Below are 13,109 nucleotides of genomic sequence, written 5' to 3'. Positions count from 1 at the left end.
ACTCACAATCTGTTTTTGTTTCTAGACAAAAACCGTCATTCTTTAAGATTTTCGAACTTTTTGATGCCACAGACCCTCAAATATGATGATCCGCTTGCAAAGGACCCCTTCCTGAAAACTATTTTCATTCAATTTTTTTTTTCCTACCCATCATTTACAACCTGAAGAGAACAGTCATTAATAATTCCAAATTCAGAAAATGTTAGCTTATTTAATCTTTTTATTTTATTATTTATTTTGTTTACAAATTATATTATTTTTATTCTTTATTTTATTTATTTATATTCTTTATTTTTTACACAATTTTTGTCTAAACTTTCCATAGATCCAGCACTCTCTTCTGCCCCTTTTTACAGCCATTCTAGAATGTTTCCGCCTGTATTTGTTACGAGCGTTCTAAGATTTGTCTGCCTGTATTTGTTACAGCTATTCTAGAACATTTCCACCTGTATTTATTACAATAATTTAAAGATTTTTCTGCCTGTATTTGTTACAGCTATTCTAGAACATTTCCGCCTGTATTCGTTATGAGCGTTCTAAGATTTTTCTGCCTGTATTTGTTACAGCTATTCTAGAACATTTCTGCCTGTATTTGTTACAGCTATTCTAGAATGTTTCCGCCTGTATTCGTTATGAGCGTTCTAAGATTTTTCTGCCTGTATTTGTTACAACTATTCTAGAACATTTCTGCCTGTATTTGTTACAACTATTCTAGAACATTTCTGCCTGTATTTGTTACGAGCGTTCAAAGATTTTTCTGCCTGTATTTGTTACGAGCGTTCAAAGATTTTTCTGCCTGTATTTGTTACAGCTAATCTAGAACATTTCTGCCTGTATTTATTACGATCATTCTAAGATTTGTCTGCCTGTATTTGTTACAGCTAATCTAGAACATTTCCGCCTGTATTTATTATGATCATTCTAAGATTTTTCTGCCTGTATTTGTTACAGCTAATCTAGAACATTTCCTCTTGTATTTGTTACGAGCTTTCTAAGATTTTTCTGCCTGTATTTGTTACAGCTATTCTAGAATGTTTCCGCCTGTATTTGTTACAAGCGTTCTAAGATTTTTCTGCTTGTATTTGTTACAGCTAATCTAGAATGTTTCCGTCTGTATTTATTATGATCATTCTAAGATTTTTCTGCCTGTATTTGTTACAGCTAATCTAGAACATTTCCTCTTGTATTTGTTACGAGCTTTCTAAGATTTTTCTGCCTGTATTTGTTACAGCTATTCTAGAATGTTTCCGCCTGTATTTGTTACAAGCGTTCTAAGATTTTTCTGCTTGTATTTGTTACAGCTAATCTAGAACGTTTCCGCCTGTATTTGTTACGAGCGTTCTGAGATTTTTCTGCTTGTATTTGTTACAGCTAATCTAGAATGTTTCCGCCTGTATTTATTATGATCATTCTAAGATTTTTCTGCCTGTATTTGTTACAGCTAATCTAGAACATTTCCTCTTGTATTTGTTACGAGCTTTCTAAGATTTGTGTGCCTGTATTTGTTACAGCTAATCTAGAACATTTCCTCTTGTATTTGTTACGAGCGTTCTAAGATTTTTCTGCCTGTATTTGTTACAGCTATTCTAGAATGTTTCCGCCTGTATTCGTTATGAGCGTTCTAAGATTTTTCTGCCTGTATTTGTTACAACTATTCTAGAACATTTCTGCCTGTATTTGTTACAACTATTCTAGAACATTTCTGCCTGTATTTGTTACGAGCGTTCAAAGATTTTTCTGCCTGTATTTGTTACAGCTAATCTAGAACATTTCTGCCTGTATTTATTACGATCATTCTAAGATTTGTCTGCCTGTATTTGCTACAGCTAATCTAGAACATTTCCTCTTGTATTTGTTACGAGCTTTCTAAGATTTTTCTGCCTGTATTTGTTACAGCTATTCTAGAATGTTTCCGCCTGTATTTGTTACAAGCGTTCTAAGATTTTTCTGCTTGTATTTGTTACAGCTAATCTAGAATGTTTCCGCCTGTATTTATTATGATCATTCTAAGATTTTTCTGCCTGTATTTGTTACAGCTAATCTAGAACATTTCCTCTTGTATTTGTTACGAGCTTTCTAAGATTTGTCTGCCTGTATTTGTTACAGCTAATCTAGAACATTTCCTCTTGTATTTGTTACGAGCGTTCTAAGATTTTTCTGCCTGTATTTGTTACAGCTATTCTAGAATGTTTCCCCATATATGTTATGAGCGTTCTAAGATTTTTCTGCCTGTTTGTTACAGCTATTCTAGAACATTTCCGCCTGTATTTGTTATGAGTGTTCAAAGATTTTTCTGCCTGTATTTGTTTGTTACAGCTATTCTAGAATGTTTCCGCCTGTATTTGTTACGAGCGTTCTAAGATTTTTCTGCCTGTTTGTTACAGCTATTCTAGAATGTTTCTGCCTGTATTTGTTACGAGCGTTCTAAGATTTTTCTGCCTGTTTGTTACAGCTATTCTAGAATGTTTCCGCCTGTATTTGTTACGAGCATTCTAAAATTTTTCTGCCTGTATTTGTTACAGCTATTCTAGAATGTTTCCGCCTGTATTTGTTACAAGCGTTCTAAGATTTTTCTGCTTGTATTTGTTACAGCTATTCTAGAACATTTCCGCCTGTATTTGTTACGAGCGTTCTAAGATTTTTCTGCCTGTATTTGTTAAAGCTATTCTAGAATGTTTCCGCCTGTATTTGTTACGAGCGTTCTAAGATTTTTCTGCCTGTATTTGTTACAGCTATTCTAGGATGTTTCTGCCTGTATTTGTTACAATCATTCTAAGATTTTTCTGCCTGTTTGTTACAGCTATTCTAGAACATTTCCGCCTGTATTTGTTATGAGTGTTCAAAGATTTTTCTGCTTGTATTTGTTACAGCTATTCTAGAATGTTTCCGCCTGTATTTGTTACAAGCGTTCTAAGATTTTTCTGCTTGTATTTGTTACAGCTATTCTAGAATGTTTCCGCCTGTATTTGTTACGAACGTTCTACGATTTTTCTGCCTGTATTTGTTACAGCTAGTCTAGAACATTTCCACCTGTATTTGTGACAAGCATTCTACGATTTTTCTGCCTGTATTTGTTACAGCTATTCTAGAATGTTTCCGCCTGTATTTGTTACAAGCGTTCTACGATTTTTCTGCCTGTATTTGTTAAAGCTAATCTAGAACATTTCTACCTGTATTTGTTACGAGCATTCTAAGATTTTTCTGCCAGTATTTGTTACAGCTATTCTAGAACGTTTCCGCCTGTATTTTTTTATGAGCGCTCTAAGATTTTTCTGCCTGTATTTGTTACAGCTATTCTAGAATGTTTACGCCTGTATTTGTTACGAGCATTCTAAGATTGTTCTGCCTGTATTTGTGACGAGCGTTCAAAGATTTTTCTGCCTGTATTTGTTACAGCTAATCTAGATAATTTCTACCTGTATTTCTTACGAGCATTCTAAGATTTTTCTGCCTGTATTTGTTACAGCTAATCTAGATAATTTCTACCTGTATTTCTTACGAGCATTCTAAGATTTTTCTGCCTGTATTTGTTACAGCTAATCTAGATAATTTCTACCTGTATTTCTTACGAGCATTCTAAGATTTTTCTGCCTGTATTTGTTACAGCTAATCTAGAACATTTCCACCTGTATTTGTTACGAGCGTTCAAAGATTTTTCTGCCTGTATTTGTTACAGCTATTCTAGAATGTTTCCGCCTGTATTTGTTACGAGCGTTCTAAGATTTTTCTGCCTGTATTTGTTACAGCTAATCTAGAACGTTTCCACCTGTATTTGTTATGAGCGTTCTGAGATTTTTCTGCCTGTATTTGTTACAGCTAATCTAGAATGTTTCCGCCTGTATTTGTTACGAGCGTTCTGAGATTTTTCTGCCTGTATTTGTTACAGCTAATCTAGAATGTTTCCGCCTGTATTTGTTACAAGCGTTCTGAGATTTTTCTGCCTGTATTTGTTACAGCTATTCTAGAACGTTTTCGCCTGTATTTGTTACGAGCGTTCTGAGATTGTTCTGCCTGTATTTGTTACAGCTATTCTAGAACGTTTCCGCCTGTATTTGTTACGAGCGTTCTGAGATTTTTCTGCCTGTATTTGTTACAACTATTCTAGAACATTTCTACCTGTATTTGTTATGAGCATTCTAAGATTTTTCTGCCTGTATTTGTTAGTTATTCTAAAATGTTTCTGACTGTATTTATCAAGATTGTTCTCAGATGTATCTGCCTGTTTTTGTTACTGCAGCTATAGAGGGCCCTATTTTAACGATCTAAACGCAAAGTGTAAAGCGCACGGCTCAGGTGCACTAAGGGCGTGTCCAAATCCACTTTTGCTATTTTAACGACGGAAAAACGGTCCGTGCGCCGGGCGCATTTTTGAAATGGGTTGTCCCTATTCTCTTAATGAGTAATGGGTGTAATGTTCAATAAACCAATCAGAGTGTCATCTCCCATTCCCTTTAAGAGCGAGATGCGCTCGCACCATGGCAGATTGCTATTTACATGGTGGAATTTGTTGGCGGAAAAGCTGAATGCTTTTCAAGCGAAGAAACCGATCTGCTCGTGCGCGAAGTTAAACGTTTAGTTAGAAGGTAAACGAAGTTACATTTTTATATTTATGTAGCCTACACAATAATATTCTTTTACACTGTAATCCTTTTGTTTTTAATATTTGGCATGTTTGTGTGATGCGCATCCCTGTGTGTAATAAGCAAAGTCGACGCGCCCAGAGGCGCAGTTTCTACCAACGCGCTCTAACAAAAAAATATTGCGCCATTGACTTTAGACTTTAGACCAAGTTTGAGTTGGTCTATGGCGCAGTCTATTTTCAGCTCCTTAAAATAGCAATGCGCCGGCAATGTGGCTGAACACACCTCTTTTTTAGACCAGCACGCCCATGGGTGCACTAACTGGCGCAAATGCATTTACTAATTTAAGGACGTGGCGCTGAACGGGAAAACGCGAATGGCGCCGGACGCAAACTAGCAAACACACTTGCGCTGCGCCTTGCGTCGCATTGCGCCAGGTGTATTATAGGGCCCAGAATGTTTCTGCCAATATTTTTTACTTTTATTCTATATCTGTCTGTATTTTTACTGCCTCCTTTGAATGGCTGTATTTGTAACTGTTGTACTCAAATATAGAATGTTTCCCTTCTTTATCTGTTACTGACATTTTCAAATCTTTTAGACTATAGCTAATGCTAGTGCTGTCGAATGTTTGCCACCAGCGAACCCCACATCCTGGCTCCAGGGCGTCAGGAGGTTTGAAGAGGTGAAATCACTCTGCATGGAAATGGATGTCATGATCAGCCCAGTGTGATGGAATATGAAAATGTATTTTGTGAATGTATTGGATTCAGTAGAGCGCCTGGGGGGACGCCCCAGTCCCAGATGAACGGGTGAAAGAAACAGCCGTCAATTGAAAAGATAAAAAAGCAATCTTGTGCACCTGTAACCTTTAAGAGATATTTCTCTCTCTCTCTCTCTCTCTCAGAGATGCTTTAAGCAATCACTTGTATGGCACGATTCAAGGAACCAATATATATGAGGATATGTGTGAATCTGTGAAGGTGAATCACACAGGAGTCAAGCAGATTGAGAACAGAGTTTGTCCGCATCTCACTGCCAAAGCTTTTACAAGCATCTGGCAGCTGTGTAGGATAAAGGAGTGTTCAATTACGCACACATATATTTCTCTATCACTGATGGGTATTTGTTGAGATCAAGAGGAAATGGGATGAAAATTAAGTAACCAAAACACAAAGAAGGTGGGCTTCATTTATGAACATTGTTTGCAAACTATTCTTATATGTGATTTTTAAAGGGTTGGTTATACAGTTGCAAGAAAAAGTAAGTGAACCACTTGCAGAATCTGTGAAAATGTGAATAATTTTAATAAAATAAGAGGGATCATACAAAATGCATGTTATTTTTTGTTTAGTACTGTCCTAAGTAAGATATTTTACATAAAAGATTTTTACATTTAGTTCACAAGACAAAACAATAGCTGAATTTATTCAAATAACCCCATTCATAAGTATGTGAAGCACTGATTCTCAATACTGTGTGTGGTTACTGATGATCTACGACTGTTTTTGTGTTTTGTGATGGTTGTTCATGAGTCTCTTGTTTGTCCTGAGCAGTTAAACTGAGCTCTGTTCTTCAGAAAAATCCTCCAGCTCCTGCAGATTCTTCAGTTTTCAAGCATTTTTTGCATATTTGAACCCTTTCCAGCAATGACTGTATGATTTTGAGATTCATCTTTTCACACTGAGGACAACTGAGGGACTCAAACTCAACTATTAAAAAAGGTTCAAACATTCACTGATGCTCCAGAAGGAAACACGATGCATTGAGAGTCGGGGGATGAAAACTTTTGAACAGGATGAAGATGTCACAATGTTTCTTATTTTGTTTAAATATCATTGTTTTTCATTTAGTACTGCCCTTCAGAACCAACAGAAGATACTTGCATGTTTCCCAGAAAAAAATTAAGTACAATTTACCTTGATATTTGAATTCAAAAGTTTTCACCCCCCGACTCTTAATGCACCTTTTTTTAATAGTTGGGTTTGAGTCCCTCAGTCGTCCTCAGTGTGAAAAGACAGATCTCAAAATCATTCAGTCACTGCTGGAAAGGGTTCAAATATGCAAAAAATGCTTGAAAACTGATGAATCTGCAGGAGCTGGAGGATTTTTCTGAAGAACAGAGCTCAGTTTAACTGCTCAGGACAAACAAGAGACTCATGAACAACCATCACAAAACACACAAACAGTCGTGGATCATCAGGTAACCACACACAGTATTGAGAATCAGTGCTTCACATACTTATGAATGGGGTTATTTGAATAAATTCAGCTATTGTTTTGTCTTGTGAACTAAATGTAAACATATTTTATGTACAATATCTTACTCAGGACAGTACTAAACAAAAAATAACATGCATTTTGTATGATCCCTCTTATTTTATTAAAATTATTCACATTTTTACAGATTCTGCAAGTGGTTCACTTACTTCTTCTTGCAACTGTAGTTTAGCAAAAAATCTCATTGACTCACCATCATAATGTCCCAGTCTAGTATGCTGTTATTTTTCTGTGGAAAAGAAAAAAAGAGAATTTTTAAAGAAGTTCATAGTGACCAGTAGCATAAAAGTAGTTCATACAATCTGTGTTCTATTATACAAGTCTTCTGAAGTCATATGAAAGTTTTGTGAAGCTGGTTTTCACAGAAAATCTTGCCCTCTATGAAATCTCATCTTTTTTGAAATATCAAAATGTTTAACATCATTGAATGACATGAGGGTGAATATTAAATAATGACTTTCTGGGTGAACTGTTCCTTTAAGAAGAGGTGTATCTGACTCAATAGACGTATTTAAAACATCTCCGGTAATACTTTTGAAGATAATAACCTTTCACAGCACACCACACGAGACATAACCTTATCAAGACCTTCCGTTTACAGCTGACTGAATGTGATTTTAATCTGTCTCTCACCAGGTCAGGACTCAAAGGGTTTAACTTATTAAACCAAACAACCTGCAATCAGGGAAGCATCATTGTACATTCTGTTTGAATGTGAGCCAAGCACAAAGCAATCTGTGCCTCACGACGGCATTAAACAAACCAATCTGTTATTATACAGGCCACAAGTTTAAACATAATCCAAGACTATCCTTAAAGTCCAAAGGGGACAGATGACATTTTTTATATGATCACTTTTCTCCGGACAAGAAAGACTGCAAATTTTGTATGGCAGATATACATATTTATGATTTATTTTGTTTGGACAGCCTCAAAACTCTAAAAACTATTTTTCCATTGAGCTGGTTCTCCTTATTTTTACTATCGAACATGTTTTATCATGTACTATTGAACAGATTTTATCTATTTTTATCCATTTTAAATGTACATCTCATGTCCATTTTCTTAATTTTAATTTACCTTTTTGCAATGCAGTTTCGTACTATTTTTGTCATTATGTGATTAATTTATTTCTTTATATATGTACACGATCCTTCAGAAATCATTCTAATATGCTGATTTATTAACAATTTTGGAAACATTTGTGCTTTTATAACTTGTGATCCTTTTTTCAGGATTCTTTGATGAATAAAAAGTTCTTAAAAAACAGTATTTATTTAAAATGTAAAAAAGGTTGGGGTCAGTAATTTTCTTTCTTTTTTCTTCTTTTGAAAGAAATTAATACTTTTATTCAGCCAGGACATGTTAAATTGATAAAAAAAAAAAGACTTATATTGTTATATTGTTAGAAAATATTTCTATTTTAAATAAATACTGTTCTTTTTAACATTTTGTATTCATCAGTGAATCCTGAAAAAAAGTATCATGTTCCAAAAAATATTAAGCAGTTATTAATTAACAGTTATCAATATTAACTCTTTCCAACAATGATAATAAATCAGCATCAAATCAGCATATTAGAATGATTTCTGAAGGATCATGTGACACTGAAGACTGGAAAATTCAGCTTTGATCACAGATATAAATTATATTTTAAAGTATATTAAATAATTTTTTTGATTAAATAAATGCAGGATTGATGAGCATAACAGAAAGAAGTGCTGCTTTTATATAATGAAGGCAGGAAATGTATTTACAAACACAGAATGAACACTGTACTGTGTCGAACAGTGACTTGTTGGCATGTTTCACACTTTCTTCCCACCTCATGATTTGTAATTTGTCGCACGTTAGATTTTAATGTATCACACATGCCACATCGTCTCATCACAGCCTCTCTCACTCGCACACCATCCACATAAAGGTGCTGCTATCCTTGCCTTCATTACAGCTGCAACAAGCCCAGGTCCCCATCACACTGAGATATATAATTAACACACAGATCAGCGAGGAGACGGGCAGAGGGCGCCGGAGACGCACTCACTAATGATTCCAGAGAGACTTTCTTTCACTAGACAAAAAGAACAGTGGACAATGTTTGGATAATTGAGAGCTACAGTATATTAACACACACTCTTACAAGCAAAGATTAAAGCAGTTTCCTCGAAATTACAATTAATTTACTCATCCTCATGATGTTCCATATCCATATGACTTTTTCTGGACACAAAAGGCGATGTTAGGTCAAATGTGTTACATGTTTCCACATGACAAAATTATATTCTTCGTTTTTTTAAACGGACGCAAAAGTGATAAATAATATATAAAATGATCGACGGAGAGCAAGACATGAAAGAACTTTAATTTCTGGCTAAAATAACTCTTTAATGAGCCACTTATTTTGTATTGCCTGTTTGTTTGACACCACCGAACAGCAATTTACAGCATCTCTGTGATCATTATAGCCAGATTAATGGCCGTTTGAGCAGGTCCAGTGTTCGTAATCAGGGGCAAACACTGGAGGCCGATGATGAATTATTAATACCTCCATGCTGAGATGGCATCGTTTGTGAGTGTGTGAAAGAGTGAGTTTTTATCTCCGATTCTGTTCTAACATGACTCCTGTATGAAATCGGTTAAGCCGTCCATTTCCTCCTGCAGATTTGCTCGTAATCGTTTTGGCCAGGCCTCGTCCAGAATCTTTGATATACCTTTAATCAGCCGTTGGTTAAATTGTGAGGAAATCCTCACTCGTTCCCCCATCAGACCTGTATCAAAGGCATCCTACGACAGCTCCCACCCTAAGAGAAATAACGTGTTCAAACGAAACTATTAGTGAAGAATATTTCAGGAAAGCAGGCATATCACAAAGATCAAAGAGGCGACTGAGAGAAAAAAACACTTATGCAGCAAAATACAAGATCTTCTAAGCTCTGGGAACATGAAGTTCTCACACTTTGTGCTCTACACTGGTTTCAAGATGCATCATGGTTAATTGATGTATTAACCTTGTGTATGATGTTCCTTATGAAAAGTAAAAATAGAAAAAAGTCAATAGATGACAATAGAAATCTATAGATTTGATGAGAAATGTTAATTCTGTATGGGCTTAGTCAGAACTTTCTGCCATAAATGTCAATGGCTTGTGACTTAAGAAAATTTACAGCCATGAAACATAGATTAATCCTTATTAAAGTTACAAATGTTATTCAGTAAAGAGCAATGAGTCATTGTTCTTTGTCTTTTGTTGTTTGATTAAAAACACAGCAGCAGAAATATTAGGCTGCTGTCACTTTAAGAGCTAATGCCCGGATCCAATATACTGTTACACATGCGTTTTATTTCGCAACTGTTTACATTCAGTTAAGACATATCTGACTTGACTATGTTTACAAAAAACTTGCCAAGACAGGCAGTTTGACACAATTTTGTTTGATTATGTCTATTTAAGCGCAAGCGAGTGAGTAATGAATTAAGTTTCCTTCCGCATCTTCTTATGAATTGAGTTCTCTTTCACTTCTTCTTGAGCTTGAATATTACAATTGACCCTTCGCCGGGAATTTGACTGACAAGCGATCATCAAGTGATCAACCAATCATAATGCCGAATCCGCCATTTTGTCCGACAAACCAGTCAGGAAGATTAACCTCGGTGGACTTGAACTTGAAAAATGGTGTGTACTGACGTCTTTCCGCGTTTGAAACAACATTCCTTCTTATGTTCATTCATGTTTATTTGATGCTATGAATTAACTAGTAGGAAGAGATGATCAGTTTACGAGCCGTTTGAGCTGAGGCACTACAGCGATCTGTCACGACACATTAAAGAGCCACAAAACAGTTTTTATTATTGTTTGAAATTCTTAAAAAATTACACAATTTGAAAGATGGGACTTTGTTTAATATCATAAGTAACCTGCTCTGTCTTGTCAGTCAACGTTTTGTCCGATGTATTTTTCACTCTGTGTGGCGTGACAGCGCCATGGCTTGTCGGACAAAGCAACAGTAACTAAGGGTCAATTAGCAAGTTTTAAACCATTGTTTGTTCACGTTCATATTCTCACAATTTTGCAATATAATTCATAAAAACAGCACCGGCAAACTGGCAATTGTTTCATATAGCCTACTAGTCAACAACGATCAGCGATTGGCTCTTTTACTTAGAAGGCGGGACGTATTCCGCCATATTGCGCGTTGCAGTTTCTCCCATTTATTACTAATAGCAGTGAACCGTCTTTTTATATTCTTTGGCCTAGTACACTGACTAGCCCACTCAATATCGCCTTTAAAGTTGCAACATGTCACGAGTATAGAAGCCTATTTTACATGATTTACTCTCAATGTCTTGCTTTCCCTCCGATATGAAAAGAGCGGGAAACCAACGCCATTAAAGGCGGTTACTCTTCTGTGTCGCCAATAAGTGCCTCTCAAATTCATTTTCTAAAGGGAACCCCTGACAGAAAGTTTTAATCTAACTCTACTCTAGTCTACACCAACAACCAGTTTAGCAGTTATAGAGTTTTCTGAGGCATCAGTCTTTTTAAATTAATTTTGTAGGTAATTTTTGGTGCTCAATCTGTTGAGATTCACCTCAGTCAGTGTCGTCCTAAAAAAATTGTAAAGTTTGAGTTCATGTTGAATTCTTAAAGAAAACACAAACGTTTTAAACCAGATACTTGTAATATATGTAACTTTGTGATGTGTAAATCAATAATAAACTGATAAATATTGACAGTACCTGTTCTGTCGATGTCCCGTCCTAGAAAACCGCTCGAGGGGTTGCTATGGTTACCACCTCAATAGGCGAACGCCTTATGTTGTAGGCTATATACTTCTTTTAAAACTATGTTTAAACGTTCATTATGTAATATGTAGATTTACACAGTGTGTGTTTTGAATGAATATTTATTTTCTTTTTTCAACTAACGTTAACCCAAAGCCCACCAAACAAACACTGCCAACAAACACTCAATGAGATTTTAATGGATCACTTAAATGATTTATTGGTAAAAGTATAATTTGTAACCATGGTTTCATTATAAGAGGTCATATAGCTCTGTAATTCTAATAATCCAGTCTAAATAGTTTTATGTCAAGCGGAATAAAGCTAAATTTAACATGATCAGCTGCTTTGATCATCAATTCAGCCACAGGAGGGGAAATACCGCCACCTGCTGACCAACACGAGAACTCATTATTGACTATTTGTATGTTTATGATACAAGCAACATTATATTACCATAGTAAAATGCCCTAAAATATGCCATTTCTATGTCTAAATAACCATGGTAAAGAAATGCTGATAAATCCTGCACTGCAGTAAACTCCTCTGAAATAAACTGATGTAATAGTGTTAGTATTTTGCTGACTGCGTTCTCGTTTATTTTATAAACTGCTGCATTGCCATCCACACATCCAAAATCCATATCATTTAAATGAGTTTGTGTCTCTGGGGTTCACAATATATATTTGGAAGTTGGTGGGGGGGGGGGACTGTCATGCTCGACTTGTAATTGCCTCTATTGACAATAGGCTTAATTGCTCTACACAAACTTTAATTAGTCTCACGTAAGATAATGCTGTAGATCATGATGTACTGTAATGTGTATGGATTATATTAAAATAGGCAATATAATACATTACACACACCTGGTTATCTAAACCGTGGCTTCCCATTGACTTGTCTTGTTATAATAATATAATATAATATAATATAATATAATATAATATAATATAATATAATATAATATAATATAATATAATATTTTACACATATAATTTTACACTATAAAATGTTTTGGCATTTTTAGAAGTGATTTTATGAACCATAATCTTGTGTGTAGCCTATTTTTACACAGTATATAATAATAATAATAATAATAATAATAATAATAATAATAAAAGTATAACACTTTATTTTAAAAGTTAGAGTTCAGATTGATTTATTTTAAAATAATGTTATAATTATTATAAATATAAAAATATATATATTTTAAATCTTTTATTCGCTGATTGCTGTGCCTTATATATTTTCTTAAAGGGCACTTTCAAATGCACAGAAAGCTACTAAAAACATATTTAAATCAGTTCATGTGAGTTCAGTGGTTCTATCTTAATATTATAAAGCGATGAGAATACTTTTGTGTGCCAAAAAAACAAAATGGCTTTTCAACAATATCTAAATGGGCTGATTTCAAAACACTGCTTCGGAGCTTTACGAATCGAATCAGTGAATCGGAGCGCCAAAGTC

Source organism: Chanodichthys erythropterus, chromosome 24, assembly GCF_024489055.1.
Source record: "Chanodichthys erythropterus isolate Z2021 chromosome 24, ASM2448905v1, whole genome shotgun sequence".
Classification (NCBI taxonomy): Eukaryota; Metazoa; Chordata; class Actinopteri; order Cypriniformes; family Xenocyprididae; genus Chanodichthys; species Chanodichthys erythropterus.
Note: the sequence above shows the minus strand (reverse complement) of the source record.